Genomic DNA, 18,365 nt, shown 5'->3' with positions numbered 1-18,365 from the left:
AAAAAAAAAGATTTGAGGAGAAAATACCATTTTGATGGCTCAGTTAAATATTCTCTGAATCACATAAAATAACACTTAGCTCTCTGTGTAAGTGTCTGCAAATCTGCCTGCCTTCCGTTATGAAGATTTACTCATCACTGCCGAGCCTTACTTTTAGCATAACAAAGCCAAAAATATACTGCTGTTTTCTAAGTCTAACTTTCAAATATATTTGTATTCATTTAGCAAACATTTACTGACCACTTTCCATGACTACATCATGGGAATTCAAAGAGGAACACCATAACATCTGCCCCTTAAAACCGTATATTCTAAAATGAGAGAGATGAATAAACAAAGGCCTTTTTATAACATAGTATTTTAACAATTATTACTCTGGTATATTTAAAGAATGATTAAAGCAAAATGGTAGGAGGATTAACCCTGTCTCCCTGTGTAAAAGAAGACTACCTGGAAACAGAAGAAAAGGAAGAGAGTCCACATCAGCAGTCTCTGAGAATGTAACATAGCAGACCCTGTGCTAAGATGAAAACGAATAATAAAGTGCAGCTCAGGGACCTTAACCATCCATCCAAGAGTGGCACGTACACTGACACAGATAAACCAATCTGAGGAAACACTTTAAGCCCCTAGGATACGGCAGGCTTTCATTAAGTGGTGGCTTCATTACAAACTCTCCATCTGGCTCCAGCTAAGCAGTTAACTCTTTACAGGTCATCATTATAAAGTAGTCATGGTCTTGACACCATCACTTAATCTCAGACTCTGTTTCCAGAAGCATAAATGAAATGGTTGGGTGTAACTAAATAACTAATATATTGACTAAAGATAAATAATACCTAAGCTGTTACCAGCCTCCGGATTTTAAATATTTAATGGTTTTAGCTTATTAACATTGTCCTGAATGTGACAGACTATATGAAGAGAACTTAAATTTTCATTAGACACCTACCTCCCCAAGCCTGCAGACAGACAGACATTTAGAACTCACAGTTGAATTGTTATCAGCAATTTCTGCCTCCAACTCAAACCCCAGAATGATATTGATAATGAAAATTGTGCTTTATCTAGTTTTTGCATAAAATGGGACAGGCACATGAGAAAGAGAAATTAAAGCAAGACCTAAGAAAAGGTTTTAGCAAAAAAAAAAAGATTCACAAAATATGTGACTTTAAACAAGCTTCAATCTACTTTCCTGAAAAGAAAAAAAATAGATAAAATGCCACCTCATGGTGCTGTGAGAAGTAAATTAATAGTTCACAAAATAAGTATTTAATAATATTTGCCATTATTATTAATAACTAGAAAGTAGAATTAATTGCTTTGTGACTCAGTTAATCTGTTTCTACAGTGGCAAGACAATCCATCAGATATTGAGGGTTCTACTTCAAGAGAAGTCAATCAGTAGACGTTCAAGGAGAGGGTAAGGTGACCGTACAAGCACTCCTAGACATAAGATCTCTGAAGAACTATGCTCCACAGAACTGCAGATCTACTGCTGCTTAGAAAGAGAACTCACTTCACATCATGAAGACAGACAATACTGAAAATGATCCCAGGCATGTAGAGGTGCTCAATAATATTGTTATTAGTAGCAAAGAGAGAGGTATACAGGGATCACAAAAATAAGTTCCAAGTCTGACCTGCATTTAGTGACCAGATGCACCAAATAGCAATGCTGACAAACTATATGATCATTCTCCAGAACACTTGGATTTTTAAAGTCACTTGAAACATGATGAAAATCACCCTGTCAGGTTATATTCATGAACATATATGTGTATATACATATATGAATGTAATAACAATTAGTGGAAAAAAGTGATCAGGAATTTGAAGGAAGATGGTGAGGAGTATGTGAGAAAAATTGGAGAGAAGAGAAGGGAGAAATATTGCAATTAAATTATGATCTTGGGACGGCTGGAAAGATGGCTCCGAGGTTAAGAGTACCAGCTGCTCTTCCAGAGGACCCTGGTTCAATTCCCATCATCTACATGGAAGCTCACAACTATCTGTAACTCCAGTTACAGAGAATGTGGCACCCTTGTAGAGACATGCATGCAGGTCAAAAAAAAAATCAATGCACATAAAAATTATGATAAAAAATATCTGTCTCTCAAACATATATACATTTTAACTTATTATACCACATCAAGTAATGCTGAAGCTGATAAAGCATAAAGCAGGCCTATGTGACCAGTGGTCACAGAGCCAACAGAGCAAATATTCAAACATCTGGCAGAAGGAAAACCTTTCTGAGGGAAGGCAATAATCCCCTCCCCTCTGACTCTTAACTGCTGAGCTATCTCTCCAGTCCTGGAATCACATTATTTTATATTTATCTGAAATCATATATAAATATTATTCTATTCAAGTGATAAAGATTAGTATGCCTTAGAATAGAGCAATATTATACCTTAGCAAGTTGTATTCTGTAATTTATCATTGCTACTTTTATGTAAAATTTTTAAAAGTAAAAAGTACATGTAAGAAATTAATGTTGACTACATATATTCAGGACAATCTAACCTAGTTGAGCCTTCGAATATTGCTAATAGTGACAGGTATGACTCAGTCACCTTTTCCTGTCAATCATTGCCCTAAAATCAGTCTTTGTTTATTTCCAAAGCCATTATACTAATTTAGGCTTCTATATACTCAAATCAGATGTATGTATCATAAGCTCTTTGATAAGTGTACTTTACAAATCTTGCTTCTGGCTGGATCACTCTAACTCAAACTTTTCTTTGCTGATGGTATGACCTAGTTCAAAGCCTTGAGAAGCCCACACAGTCCATATTTCTTCAAGTCTCTCCACCAACTGCTGTCAACTTGACTCTCCAACCTCACGACGCCTCCAAATGTATTTCAAATTCTGCTTGCATCTGAAACAAATTTTAATCTACCAAATTCAAGAATTGTGTCGCTTAAATTAAATATTACATTTTACAGAATTTTCTACTAATTTCAAAGACCCCAACTATAAAATGAATATAACTATATCTACTCTACCTTAATGTGATTAAGATAAGGACCAACTTAATGAGTCAGTAAGTTAAGCCCTTGCTACAAGACTGAAATAACAAGAGTAGTGGTACCAGGTAGGAGACCTGTTTATGTTTATCAGGTTTCAGGTGAGACCTAAAGAGTGAGGGAGGCACCGTTTTAAATAAATAAATAACAAAACTCCAGGAAAATGTGCACGTGCACACACACACACACCTACTTTTTAAAGAAAGACCATTTAAAGCCCAGCTGCACAGCTAAGTAGTATATGGCTGTCACATTTATAAACAGCTTGCTTTTTAATGTCTTCTATATGCTCTCGATTTGAATATAAAGAATTTTGTTTTTGAAGCTCAAGGCCATTTTATTAAAGTTTAAGAGGGGGGAAAAAAGAAGGAAAAATAGAACAGGCAAGCTGTAACTCTTGGCGATGGAGAAGAGAAATAGAGAAAGCCATGCCTTTTAAGTTAGAGTCCAGCATGTTCAGCAAACAGCCACATGGCAGACAAGCAGCCACATGACAGAAGGGGTGTAGGGGTACTTCAGAGAAAAAGAGTGAGAAAGCCCAAAGTGACAGGGAACGCATGCCCAGGATCTGGAAAAAGAAACAGAAAAAAATATACTTTTCTGAATATCTCAAAACAGTAGGGCGACTTAACAGCTGTGTGGCTGTGGCTCCCTAAGCAGCTGCCAAACAGAAGCAATTTCTGTTTGTGAAATGGCTTGCATGGTAACTGCTGCTGGTGACTGCCTTCTGCCTAATGAGACTAAGAATTGAGAGGCTACAAGAAAATAAGCATCAGTGTTTGAGACTATTTTGCTCTCTGCCTGTGAATCATGAATAGTATTGAGCAGCTAATGAACAGTAAAGTCAAGGGAAATTTATCTTTAATTTTCACTGGCATATATCTATTGTACAAAATATTAGACATCATATGACACCATCATATGTGTCTATCATATAGTTTTATCACATTTATTCCCTCCCAACCCCATTATCCTCTCTTTTCTGCCCTTGCCCTTACTTCCGGTCCTTCTGTCTTCCCAAACAGTATGGGAAAACTTTTTAAAGATATTAACTTTAATCTAGGGATGGTGGCACAGATGTGGAATCCCAGCACTTAGGAAGCAAAGACAGAAGACTACAAGTTGAAGACCAAACTGGGATGCATTTTTTTCTTTAGAAAATGAATTGAGTCAGTCAAATACAAAAACAAAAATAAAGATCATGATAAACATAAAAGGCCATATGTTACTGTTAACTAGGTCAATTAAAAGTAGTTGATGTATGTGTCATTTTTTAGAGTTCTATTACACTTAAGTATTTTGTGTATACACACACACACACCAAAGTACATGTGTAGAGGCTGGACAACAATTTGGTTGCTATCCCTGAAAGTAATAGAAGGAAAATCACTAACCAAGGAGTCCAACAATGACCACAATATCTCAGACAACTAGAGACCCTTCACCAGCGCAACACAAAGAAGGTAAACACACAAAATTTACTACTAAAAAAATGACCGGAGTTAACAACCACTGGTCATTAATATCACTTAATGTCAATGGACTCAACTCACCTATAAAAAGGCACAGACTAAGAGATTGGATACGAAAACAGGATCCAACATTCTGCTGTTTACAAGAAACACACCTCAACTACAAAGACAGACACCTACTCAGAGTAAAGGGTTGGGATAAGGCGTATCAAGTTAATGGACCTAAGAAACAAGCAGGTGTGGCCATACTAATTTCTAACAAAGTTGACTTCAAACTTAAATCAATCAGAAGAGACGGAGAGGGACATTTTCTACTCATAACAGGAACAATTCATCAGGATGAAGTCTCAATCCTGAATATCTATGCCCCTAATACAAAAGCACCCATGTACGTAAAAGAAACATTGCTAAAACTCAAGGCAGCAATCAAACCACATACATTAATAGTAGGAGACTTTAACACTCCTCTCTCACCAATGGACAGGTCAATTAGACAGAAACCTAACAGAGAAATAAGAGAATTATTGGAGGTAATGAATCAAATGGACTTAACAGACATCTATAGAATATTCCACCCAAATAGGAAAGATTATACCTTCTTCTCTGCAGCTCATGGAACCTTCTCGAAAATAGACCACATACTCGGTAACAAAGCAAACTTACACAGTTACAAAAAAAATATCAGTAACCACCTGTGTCTTATCAGATCACCATGGATTAAAGTTAGAATTCAACAACAATGCTATCTCCAGAAAGCCTACGAACTCACGGAAACTGAACAGTCAACTACTGAACCATACCTGGATTAAGGAAGAAATAAAGAAAGAAATTAAAGTCTTCCTTGAATTCAATGAATATAAAGAAACAACATACTCAAACCTATGGGACACTATGAAAGCAGTCCTGAGAGGAAAGTTCATAGCACTAACTGCCCACTTAAAGAAAACAGAGAAAGCACACATTGGAGACTTAACAGCCCACCTGAAAGCTCTAGAAAAAAAAGAAGCAGACTCACCTAGAAGGAGTAAAAGACTGGAAATAATCAAACAGAGGGCTGAAATCAACAAAATAGAAACACAGAAAACAATTGAAAGAATCAACGAAACAAAAAGCTGGTTCCTGGAGAAAATCAACAAGATTGATAAACCCCTATCCAAACTAATCAAACGGCAGAGAGAGAATTTGCAAATTAATAAAATCAGAAATGAAAAGGGGGACATAACCACAGACACAGAGGATATTCAGACAATCATTAAATCTTACTACAAAAGCCTGTATGCCACAAAACTGGAAAATGTTAAAGAAATGGACACTTTTTTAGATGAATACCATATACCAAAGTTAAACCAGGACCAGGTAAACAACCTAAATAGACCTGTGAGTCGTGAAGAATTAGAAGCTGTTATCAAAAACCTCCCTTCCAAAAAAAGTCCAGGACCAGATGGTTTCAATGCAGAATTCTACCAGAACTTCCAAGAAGACCTAATATCTATACTCCTAAATGTATTTCACAATATAGAAACAGAAGAGTCATTGCCAAATTCCTTCTATGAAGCTACAGTAACTCTGATACCAAAACCACACAAAGACTCAACCAAGAAAGAGAATTACAGGCCAATCTCACTCATGAACATCGACGCAAAAATCCTCAACAAAATTCTGGCAAACCGAATCCAAGAACACATTAGAAAAATTATCCATTATGATCAAGTAGGCTTCATCCCAGAGATGCAGGGCTGGTTTAACATACGCAAATCTATCAATGTAATCCATCATATGAATAAACTGAAAGAAAAAAAACATATGATAGTTTCATTAGATGCTGAAAAAGCATTTGACAAAATTCAACATCCCTTTATGATAAAAGTCTTGGAGAGATTAGGGATACAAGGGCCATACCTAAATATAATTAAAGCTATTTACAGCAAGCCGACAGCTAACATCAAATTAAATGGAGAGAAACTTAAAGCCATCCCACTAAAATCAGGAACACGACAAGGCTGTCCACTCTCCCCATACCTCTTCAATATAGTTCTTGAAGTCTTAGCAATAGCAATAAGACAACATAAGGGGATCAAGGGGATTCGAATTGGAAAGGAAGAAGTTAAACTTGCGTTATTTGCAGATGATATGATAGTGTACTTAAGCGACCCCAAAAACTCCACCAAAGAACTTCTACAGCTGATAAATACCTTTAGTAATGTGGCAGGATACAAGATCAACTCCAAAAAATCAGTCGCCCTCTTATACACAAAGGATATGAAAGCAGAGAGGGAAATAAGAGAATCATCACCTTTCACGATAGCCACAAACAGCATAAAATATCTTGGGGTAACTCTAACCAAGGAAGTGAAAGATCTATTTGACAAGAACTTTAAGTCTTTGAAGAAAGAAATTGAAGAGGATACCAGAAAATGGAAGGATCTCCCTTGCTCTTGGATTGGGAGGATCAACATAGTAAAAATGGCAATTCTACCAAAGGCAATCTATAGATTCAATGCAATCCCCATCAAGGTCCCATCAAAATTCTTCACAGATCTTGAGAGGACAATAATCAACTTTATATGGAAAAACAAAAAACCCAGGATAGCGAAAACAATCTTATACAATAAAGGAACTTCTGGAGGCATTACCATCCCTGACTTCAAACTCTATTACAGAGCTACAGTAATGAAAACAGCGTGGTACTGGCATAAAAACAGAGAAGTCGACCAATGGAATCGTATAGAAGACCCGGATTTTAACCCACAAACCTATGAACACCTCATTTTCGATAAAGGAGCTAAAAGTGTACAATGGAAGAAAGAAAGCATCTTCACAAATGGTGCTGGCACAATTGGATGTCAACCTGTAGAAGAATGAAAATAGACCCATATCTATCACCATGCACAAAACTCAAGTCCAAATGGATCAAAGACCTCAATATCAATCTGAACACACTCAACCTGATAGAAGAGAAAATGGGAAGTACCCTACAAGATATGGGCACAGGAGATCGCTTCCTATGTATAACCCCAGCAGCACAGACATTAAGGGCAACATTGAATAAATGGGACCTCCTGAAACTGAGAAGCTTCTGTAAAGCAAAGGACACTGTCACTAAGACAAAAAGGCACCCTACTGACTGGGAGAAGATCTTCACCAACCCCGCAACAGACAAAGGTCTGATCTCCAAAATATATAAAGAACTCAAGAAACTAGACTTTAAAATGATAATTAACCCAATTAAAAAATGGGGCACTGAACTGAACAGAGAATTCTCAACAGAAGTTCAAATGGCCAAAAGATACTTAAGGTCATGCTCAACGTCCTTAGCGATCAGAGAAATGCAAATCAAAACAACTTTGAGATATCATCTTACACCTGTCAGAATGGCTAAAATCAAAAACACCAAAGATAGCCTTTGCTGGAGAGGTTGAGGAGAAAGGGGTACCCTCATCCATTGCTGGTGGGACTGCAAACTTGTGCAACCACTTTGGAAATCAGTGTGGCGGTTTCTCAGAAAAATTGGGATCAACCTACCCCTGGACCCAGCAATACCACTCCTGGGAATATACCCAAGAGATTCCTTATCATATGACAAAAGCATTTGTTCAACTATGTTCATAGCAGCATTATTTGTAATAGCCAGAACCTGGAAGCATCCTAGGTGTCCTTCAATGGAAGAATGGATGAAGAAAGTGTGGAATATATACACATTAGAGTACTACTCTGCAGTAAAAAACAATGACTTCTCAAATTTTGCATGCAAATGGATGGAAATAGAAAATACTATCCTGAGTGAGGTAACCCAGACCCAAAAAGAAGATCATGGGATGTACTCACTCATAATTGGTTTCTAGATATGGATAGGGGGCCTCTGAGTCTATAATATGTGGTCCTAAAGAAGCTAAACAAGAGGGCAAACCCAAGGAAAAACATATAGTTATCCTCCTGGCTATGGGAAGTAGACAAGAGTGCCGGGCAAAAAATTGGAATCTTGGGGGTAGGGTGGGATGGGGGTAAGGAGAGATGGAGAAAGAAAAGTGTGAAGGAGAGGATGAGGGGAACTTGGGGAAACGGGATGATTGGGGATATAGGAAGGTTGGATAGGGGAGCAGGGAAACTCATATCTTAGTTAAGGGAGCCACCTAAGGGTTGGCAAGAGACTTGAACTTGGTGTGGCTACCAGATGCCCAGGGCAATGTCCCCAGTTAGTTCCTTGGGCACCTGAGGATAGGGAACCTGAAATGATCCTATCCTATAGCCATACTGATGAATTTCTTGCATATCACCATAGAACCTTCATCTAGCGATGGATGGAGATAGAGACAGAGACCCACACTGGAGCACCGGACTGAGCTCCCAAGGTCCTAATGAGGAGCAGAAGGAGGGAGAACATGTACAACAAAGTCAGGACCGCGAGGGGTGCACCCACCCATTGAGACAGTCGGACCGATCTATGGGGAGCTCACCAAGGCCAGCTGGACTGTGACTGAAAATGCATGGGATAAAACCGGACTCTCTGAACATGGCGGACAATGAGAGCTGACGAGAGGCCAAGGACAATGGCATGGGGTGTTGATCCTACTTCAGGTTCTGGCTTTGTGGGAACCTAGACAGTTTGGATGTTCAACTTCCTAGATCTGGATGGAGGGGGGAGGACCTTGGACTTTCCACAGGACAGGGAACCCTGACCTCTCCTGGGACTGGAGAGGGAGGAGAAGAGGAGTGGGGGGAGGGGGAGAGGGGCGGGAGGAGGGGGAGGGAAATGGGAGGCGGGGAGGAGGCGAAAAATTTTTTTTTCAATTAAATAAATAAAGAAAGAAAGAAAGAAAATAAATTGAGTCAGTCAAATACAAAAACAAAAATAAATAAAGATCATGATAAACATAAAAGGCCATATGTTACTGTTAACTAGGTCAATTAAAAGTAGTTGATGTATGTGTCATTTTTTAGAGTTCTATTACACTTAAGTATTTTGTGTATACACACACACACACACACACCAAAGTACATGTGTAGAGGCTGGACAACAATTTGGTTGCTATCCCTGAATTGTTCCTCTTTTTTTACCATGTGAGTTCTGGAGTCAAACTCAGGTCATCAGACTTGGCAACAAGTGCCTTTACTGGCTGAGCCATCTTGTCAGTCTTGGGTATGTGCACTAAAGGACAGTATACTAATATCTGCCAATCAATCTCATTAAGTAATTTCTTGTCACTTATACGTAATAAGTAACTAAAAGCAAATATGAAGCTAATCAACAGCCAGTTCAAAATTCATATGAGGAAATGGCAAGAGTACAGGGCAAATCAGATATGTGGGAATGTATAACAGTGACAAGGTAATTTTACAGTGATCCTTATACTACTGCTGTGATGGACTTAACTTTCTGCTAAGATTCCTTGCACTCAAATTAATACCCTTTCAAATTAACATACTTTCTGAACAGCATCTGAAAAATAAGCAGACACCTTAATTCGCTTAACTTTAGATCTTTCCCAGAAAATTAAAAGCAATTTCAGTCATTTTGGATCTGTATTCCCCTTTTAGTTAAATTACAGACTAAAGTAAGACAATTTAGAATGACTTGAACTTCCACTTTTGCTTTGACAGGCAAATTGTTGAAAATAATTAAATAAGAGAATACTCCAATTCCTATCAGCAGGCAGACGTTTCTATGCCACCTCCAGTTCTAACTTTTGATGTGTGCGTTGACACATTGACAGGAATGTCAATTACTGAACTAATAATATAATTTATTGAAAATGCATGAATGCCTACCTATAAAAGAAAAGAAACTATTATTTCCTACTCTATGGTTTTTGTAGCTTTACAGAGGTGGTAACAGAAAGATTTTTTTTTTTCAAAAATCAAGGTAACATCTCAGTCAAAACTGTCAAGAACAGAAAAGGAAAAAAATAAAGAAAAATAGAAATTTGATGTCTTATTTGTATTCTAATAACATATGAACATGAGAAATTATAATTTTCAATGTATGTTTTTCATAATTTTCAATTCGACAAATGCTATTTTTTATCCTAATACTGAATAATCAAAGATACTATGAAAACATAACTATTCATTTCCATTCTTTCTTTAAATTTTATTACTTGCAGTACTGTGCAGGCAAGATCTCACTGAAAAAGTAGCATTCAAGAGAAGGAACAGAGAGAGAACAGTGTGGCTATCTGGGATAAAAAGAAAGACAAGACAAGCAAATGCAAGTTCCACATACCACGGGCAAAGGTATCTGCTGTGCTTGAAGCTCACAATCTATGTTTGATACCTGGAAACCACATGATAAAAAGAGAACCAACTTCTACATCTTTTCTACTACAGATTCTGTATGCACTTCAAAACATGAGTCCACACACAAATGCAAAAAGAGAGAAAGACCAACAGACAGACAGAAAATATAACAGAGAGGGGAAGGAGGGGAAAAGGAAGGGAAACAGATAGAAACAAAGACAGAGAGATAGAGAGATAAAAATAATAATAAAATAATAAAAATAGCAAAAGTATATTCTACAAATGTGAATGTCAGAGGCATACATGGTGAGAAATTAAATCAGAAAGGTAAAATATTATTGAGAACTATGGTAAATGAATTTATGCTAAATAAAATTAGATATGCCAACATAACTAATTCACCCTCAGAAAGGGTCTCCCTGTGTAACCCTGGATGTAATTCTTGATCTTATAGAAATCCAATTGCCTCTGCCTCCCGAGTGCTAGGATTTAAAAAATGTGTCACTACTTCAGGCCTAGAAACACCAATACATCTAAGAGAAGTAATACAACCAAGGAAAAACATATAGTTATCCTCCTGGCTATGGGAAATAGACAAGATTGCCAGGCAAAAAAATGGAATCTTGGGGGTGGGGTGGGATGGGGGTGAGGGGAGATGGGGAGAGAAAAGTGTGAAGGAGAGGATGAAGGGAACTTGGGGAAACGGGATGATTGGGAATAAAGGAAGGTTGGACAGGGGAGCAGGGAAACTCATACCTTAGTTAAGGGAGCCACCTAAGGTTTGGCAAGAGACTTGAACTTGGAGTGGCTACCAGGTGCCCAGGGCAATGTCCCCAGGTAGTTCCTTGGGCACCTGAGGATAGGGAACCTGAAATGAACCTATCCTATAGCCATACTGATGAATTTCTTGCATATCACCATAGAACCTTCATCTAGCGATGGATGGAGATAGAGACAGAGACCCACACTGGAGCACCGGACTGAGCTCCCAAGGTCCAAATGAGGAGCAGAAGGAGGGAGAACATGAACAAGGAAGTCAGGACCACGAGGGGTGCACCCACCCACTGAGACAATGGAGCCGATCTATTGGGAGCTCACCAAGGCCAGCTGGACTGTGACTGAAAATGCAGGGGATAAAACCGGACTCTCTGAACATGGTGGACAATGAGAGCTGACGAGAGGCCAAGGACAATGGCACGGGGTGTTGATCCTACTTCAGGTTCTGGCTTTGTGGGAGCCTAGACAGTTTGGATGCTCACCTTCCTAGACCTGGATGGAGGAGGGAGGACCTTGGACTTTCCACAGGGCAGGGAACCCTGACTGCTCTTGGGACTGAAGAGGGTGGAGAAGAGGAGTGGGGGGAGGGGGAGAGGGGCGGGAGGAGGGGGAGAGGGGCGGGAGGAGGGGGAGAGGGGCGGGAGGAGGGGGAGGGAAATGGGAGGCGGGGAGGAAGCAGAAATTTTTTTTTCAATAAAAAAAAAGAAAAAAAAAGAATTAGGTGTGTAAATTCCTTTCTATTTTTAACTTTCCCTATTCAACTACAAAGACAGTTAAACCTCTTGTATCCTAAAAACGCCCTCAATTGGCCAGAATACCCTAGTATTTCTAGTTCAATCTACTCATCAAATTTCTTGAAAGAGTATCTCAAACACTGTTTTCCCCTCCCTCATCTCTATTATTCAATCAAAAACAAGGCTCATTCTCAATACAGCAGAATCACTCTCAAGAAGACCAGGGGACTTTTCAAATACACAAATCCAATGTTCAGGTTTGAATTCTCCCAAAGGACTTCCTGCTCCATTATGACAAGTCAGAGTATTCATCTGCTTCAGAACTTCCACTCATGCACCTGCATTGCACTGCCATCTCCTCCTTGAATTGTTCAGATTATTTTTCTGCAGACCCTTTAGCTGGGGTCTGGACATATTGCTAAAATATCAGTGATCTAATGTCTGATTTGATTCCAACTATTCCACATTGCCACTAAAATAATTTCAGGCCTTCTTATTACTTCATGTTATGACTCTCACAAGTTTCTAACTATAACAGATCTCTCAGTACAAGACTACTTCTAATGACTGAAAAGGTCTACCTTAGAGACCACTTCCTAAATATAACCCCAGTAGCATAGACACTGAGAGAAAAAATTAATAAATGGGACTTCCTGAAACTGAAAAGCTTCTGTAAGGCAAAGAACATGGTCAACAAGACAAAATGACAGCCTACAGAATGGGAAAAGATCTTCACAAACCCCACATCAGACAAAGGTCTGATCTCCAAAATATACAAAGAACTCAAGAAATTGGTCATCAAAGGAACAAATAATCCAATGAAAAAATGGAGTACAGACCTAAATAGAGAACTCTCAACAGAGGAATCTAAAATGGCTAAAAGACACATAAGGAAATGTTCAACATCCTTAGTCATCAGAGAAATGCAAATCAAAACAACTCTGAGATTCCATCTTATACCTGTAAGAGAATGGCCAAGATCAAAAACACTGATGACAACTTATGCTAGAGAGGTTGTGGGGTAAAGGGAACACCCCTGCATTGCTGGTGGGAATCAGGCTGGTACAGCCCCTCTGGATGTCAGTGTGGCGATTTCTCAGAAAATTAGGAAACAACCTTCCTCAAGAATCAGCAATACCACTTTTGAGTATATATCCAGAGAATGCTCAATTGTACCACAAGGACATGTGCTCAACGATGTTCATAGCAGCATTGTTTGCCATAGCCAGAACCTGGAAACAACTTAAACGTACCTCAACTGAAGAATGGATAAGGAGCCGGGCGGTGGTGGCGCACGCCTTTAATCCCAGCATTTGGGAGGCAGAGGCAGGCGGATCTCTGTGAGTTCGAGACCAGCCTGGTCTACAAGAGCTAGTTCCAGGACAGGCTCCAAAACCACAGAGAAACCCTGTCTCAAAAAACCAAAAAAAAAAAAAAAAGAATGGATAAGGAAAATGTGGTACATTTACCCAATGGAGTACAACACAGCAGAAAAAATGACGACATTTTGAATTTTGCAGGCAAATGGATGGAGCTAGAAAACATCATTTTGAGTGAGATAACCCAAACCCAGAAAGACAATTATCACATGTACTCATCATAAGTGGTTTTAAAACATAAAGCAATAAAAATCAGCTCATAAATAACAATGCCAGAGAACCTAGACAACAATGAGGACCCTAAGAGAGACAAACAGGGATCTAATCTACATGGGAACTAGAAAAAGACAAGATCTCCTGAGTAAATTGGGGGCATGGAGACCTTGGGAGAGGGTTGAAGGGGAGGGGGGGAGAGGCAGGGAGTGGAGCAGAGAAAAATGTAGAGCTCAATAAAAAAATGTCTACTTTACTATTCATAATAAAATTAAAATAAATCTTCAAGACCCTCACCTAGAAACCTAAGCTTCCTCCTGCATTCCCCTTTTACAAGATCATCTAATCACTACATAAACTATAAATAAATGTGGAGCCTTTGATTGCTGCTCCTGCCTTTTCTGCTGTAATTGGTTCATTTACAAACTTCCTTAATTTTTTTTATTTTTATTTATTAAAAATTTCCGCCTCCTCCCCGCCTCCCATTTCCCTCCCCCTCCCACCACTTCTCTCCCCCTCCCTCTTCAGTCCCAAGAGCAGTCAGGGTTCCCTGCCCTGTGGGAAGTCCAAGGTCCTCCCCCCTACATCCAGGTCTAGGAAGTTGAACATCCAAACTGTCTAGGTTCCCACAAAGCCAGAACCTGAAGTAGGATCAACACCCCGTGCCATTGTCCTTGGCCTCTCGTCAGCTCTCATTGTCCGCCATGTTCAGAGAGTCCGGTTTTATCACATGCTTTTTCAGTCACAGTCCAGCTGGCCTTGGTGAGCTCCCAATAGATCAGCCCCACTGTCTCAATGGGTGGGTGCACCCCTCGCGATCCTGACTTCCTTGCTCATGTTCTCCCTCCTTCTGCTCCTCATTTGGACCTTGGGAGCTCAGTCCGGTGCTCCAATGTGGGTCTCTGTCCCTATCTCCATCCATTGCCAGATGAAGGTTCTATGGTGATATGCAAGAGATGCCCTATCATATTACAAAAGCATTTGTTCAACTATGTTCATAACAGCATTATTTGTAATAGCCAGAACCTGGCAACAACCTAGATGCCTTTCAATGGAAGAATGGATGAAGAAAGTGTGGAATATATACATATTAAAGTACTACTCAGTGGTAAAAAAGCAATGACATCTTGAATTTTGCATGCAAATGGATGGAAATAGAAAACATTATCCTGAGTGAGGTAAGCCAGACCCAAAAAGATGAACATGGGATGTACTCATAATTGGTTTCTAGCCATAAATAAAGGACACTGAGCCTATAATTTGTGATCCTAGAGAAGCTAAATAAGGTGAACCCAAAGAAAAACATAATAGTTATCCTCCTGGATATTGAAAGTAGACAAGATTGCCGGGCAAAAATTGGGAACTTGGGGATGGGGTGGGATGGGGGTAAGGGGAAATGGGGAGAGACAAGTGAGAAGGGGAGGATGGGGAGAGCTTGGGGGAATGGGATGGTTGGGATAAAGGAAGGGTGGATATGGGAGCAGGGAAGTATATATCTTAATTAAGGGAGCCATTTTAGGGTTGGCAAGAGACTTGACTCTAGAGGGGTTCCCAGGTGTCCAGGGATATGTCCCCAGCTAGTTCCTTGAGCAGCTGAGGAAAGGGAGCCTGAAATGGCCCTATCCTATAACCATATTGATAAACTTCCTTAATTTTAACTCTAAATTACTCCTAAATCTATTTTGTTCCTGTTTCTTCCATTTCAAGGTGGTTACTTTTATGTAGCTCTATCAAGACAGTTCTTACAAATGGGTACATAAAAATTAACCTCAAGAAAAATTTAGTTTACCCCTCAAGTGAAAAGATGAATGATTCCAATGCTTTCAGTCACTTTAACATCATGGTAGTTGATGTTTCCAAATATGATGAAAGACCATAAATAATAAGGTAGTGTTTCATATTAGGTTGTGTTATATTTTCCTGTCTAAAGTGTACAATTTCAGACAAACCTGGATAATCTAAATATTGCTATCTAGAAAATACTAGATGATATATCTAGAATAATATTTAAAGTTTAAAATGTTACCTTTCAATAAATGAAAAGTGGCATTCTAGCTATGTGGTGTTTTAAAGATGAATGCATAATTCATGCTTTATGAAGTCCCATGGGCTTCAGGGTAAGATGGCACAGGCTTCCCTGGGTTACACCCAAATAACTTACCACTTAATTCATGCTACTTAGCCTTCAAAATTAGAAGTGAGAAATTCTTTACTAAATAAACAGAATTACTATCTTGTATAAGGAGTTCTTAACGAATATTAATTTTGTTTTGTTCTTATTTGATCATTGCTTTTTACATTTCTAAAGGTAATGGCATTTTGTTATGATACTACTTGAAATGTGGTGTTCTAATAACTTTCTCGTAAATATTTATCACATCTATTTATTCTGTTTCAAGAATACAGAATTCAGTAGCTTTCTCTAACCACCTTGCATGTATTAACTGGGAAAAAACACTCATTTCTTCTAAGTCTGCTCCCAAAACTTCTTGCTGATGATTTTTGTTCTCCCATTTGTGCCTGTAATGATAGAAGTAACTGAATTCTTGAAAGTATTCTAAACAGAATAGGGGAACCTACTATAGAAGTAAACCCTGTAATTGCTGGATCACTATGGACATGATATTGTATAAGCCATAGTCAGAAAATTAAAGGCACTGCAGTTTATCTCTTCAAACATACTGTTTGGTGTAGGTCAGTCCTTATCAAAAAGACATGTAGCAACTACATGGACAAAAAAATGTGAAGAAGAACTATTGTTTTTGCCAAGAAACAGTATCATTTTGAAATCTATGGTCCTTGGAGCCACTGCAGATTGTCAGTTCCATGTAGTCCAATTTTCATATGACATGTTCAAACTATACAAGATTTTTCATTAGAAACTTTAAATTTATGTAACTAGACATTTGATACAAAGAGCAAATAATCATATAAAAACAAAGGACTCATTTTGATGGTCTTGATGAAAACTTAGTATAACTACTTTGGAAAGCTGGTTTCTTATGTAGATATATAATGTTTAATATATAGTCAGCCTACTAGTAGGTTTTTACCCAAAAATGCATATATTCATCAGGTATAGTTATTATTTGTAGGTAATATAGATATTAAATAAGTATATTTAAAATTTATAATAATGTGTAATATATTAGTAATATATTATACATAATCAACAATACTGTTTTCTATTGTTATTGAAGTAGTATTCACACTTGAGTTGTAGAACATTATGAGATCAAGCTTGATCTGAGTGAAAGCTTCTTCCATGCTGGCTAACTTTCATAGTATCAGAAGGTGCTCCTTCAAGCTGCTATGCAAGAAATCATTTACTTCCTGTTATGCTTTCTCTGCCTGCCTTTCGATGTACAATGATTTCACATAAACAAAAATAATTTCATATAAATGTTCATTATATTCTTTATAACATCTAACTGTTCCAGTAACTCAAATGTGCCTTAACTGGTAATGGGTTACTACATGGCACAACTATATCACTATTATTCAGACAAGAAAAGTATAAAATACTAATGCTGTAATATGCATCAATGAGGACTTTGTCAAAACTATTAGGCCAAGAAAAGGAAGACACATATGAAAGACAGTATTTTTATAACTCTATTCACATTAATCTCCTAGACAAGGGGAAAAAACAAAAAATGCAAATTATTGGTTGCCAGGGGCTAGGGTAAGGAGAAACAAGAAGTGACTTCTTAGATAATAGCTTTTATTTCTTGGATGATGGAAATTTTTGAAAGTAAAAAGATGTTATCTCAGCAATGTTAACATATTATATGCTTTTAAATGATTAATTTTCTTATGGACAAAATTGCCTTAGTTCTAAAATGATGCTTATAAATTTAGTGACTTGTTTAATTTGACAGACTAGTTTACTAGAATCAAATAGATTGAGTTCAGATATCAGCACTGCCCCATGCAGCTGAGTGACATAAGCAAGTGACTTCTGTTCTCTGTGCCTTAGTTCCATCCCTAGAGCCAAGTTAATAAAAGCATGTGTACAATTCAAAAACAATAAATTAGTTGACACATTAGAAACAGAATGATTCCTCATAAGTAAAAAAAAGAAACAATAATTATTAATTAATAATAACTTATGATTGTCAAAATGACATAAAATAATATAAAGAAACAGGATTTTAAGAATTAATATATAAATCTGTGAAGCTGTGGAGACGGCTCAGCAGTTAAAATCCTCTTTCAGAAGAAAACTCACCAATCACTTCAGGTAGCTTTACAACCACCTATGACCCTAGCTCCAGCACTCTCTTCTGGCTTCCATGGACATATACATTTGTGTACATACACAAATATATAAAAGCAAAGCCAGGCAGTGGTGGCACATGCCTTTAATCTCGGCACTCGGGAGGCAGAGGCAGGCGGATCTCTGTGAGTTAGAGGCCAACCTAGTCTACAAGAGCTAGATCCAGGACAGGCTCCAAAGCTACAGAGAAACCCTGTCTCGGAAAAAAAAAAAAATAAGCAAAATAAATATTATTTTTAAAAAG

At 38.1% G+C, this 18,365-nt stretch overlaps 1 protein-coding gene across 4 annotated transcripts in view; it reads right to left on the bottom strand.

Annotated features, from left to right (window-relative positions):
* Rabgap1l (RAB GTPase activating protein 1 like) overlaps positions 1 to 18,365 on the bottom strand; it is a 659,411-nt gene that overhangs the window by 526,448 nt on the left and 114,598 nt on the right. The gene's annotated exons all lie outside the window — the stretch shown is intronic.

The sequence above is a fragment of the Chionomys nivalis genome, chromosome 5 (assembly GCF_950005125.1).
Source record: "Chionomys nivalis chromosome 5, mChiNiv1.1, whole genome shotgun sequence".
NCBI lineage: Eukaryota > Metazoa > Chordata > Mammalia > Rodentia > Cricetidae > Chionomys > Chionomys nivalis.
This window is presented reverse-complemented; position numbering and strand designations above follow the sequence as displayed.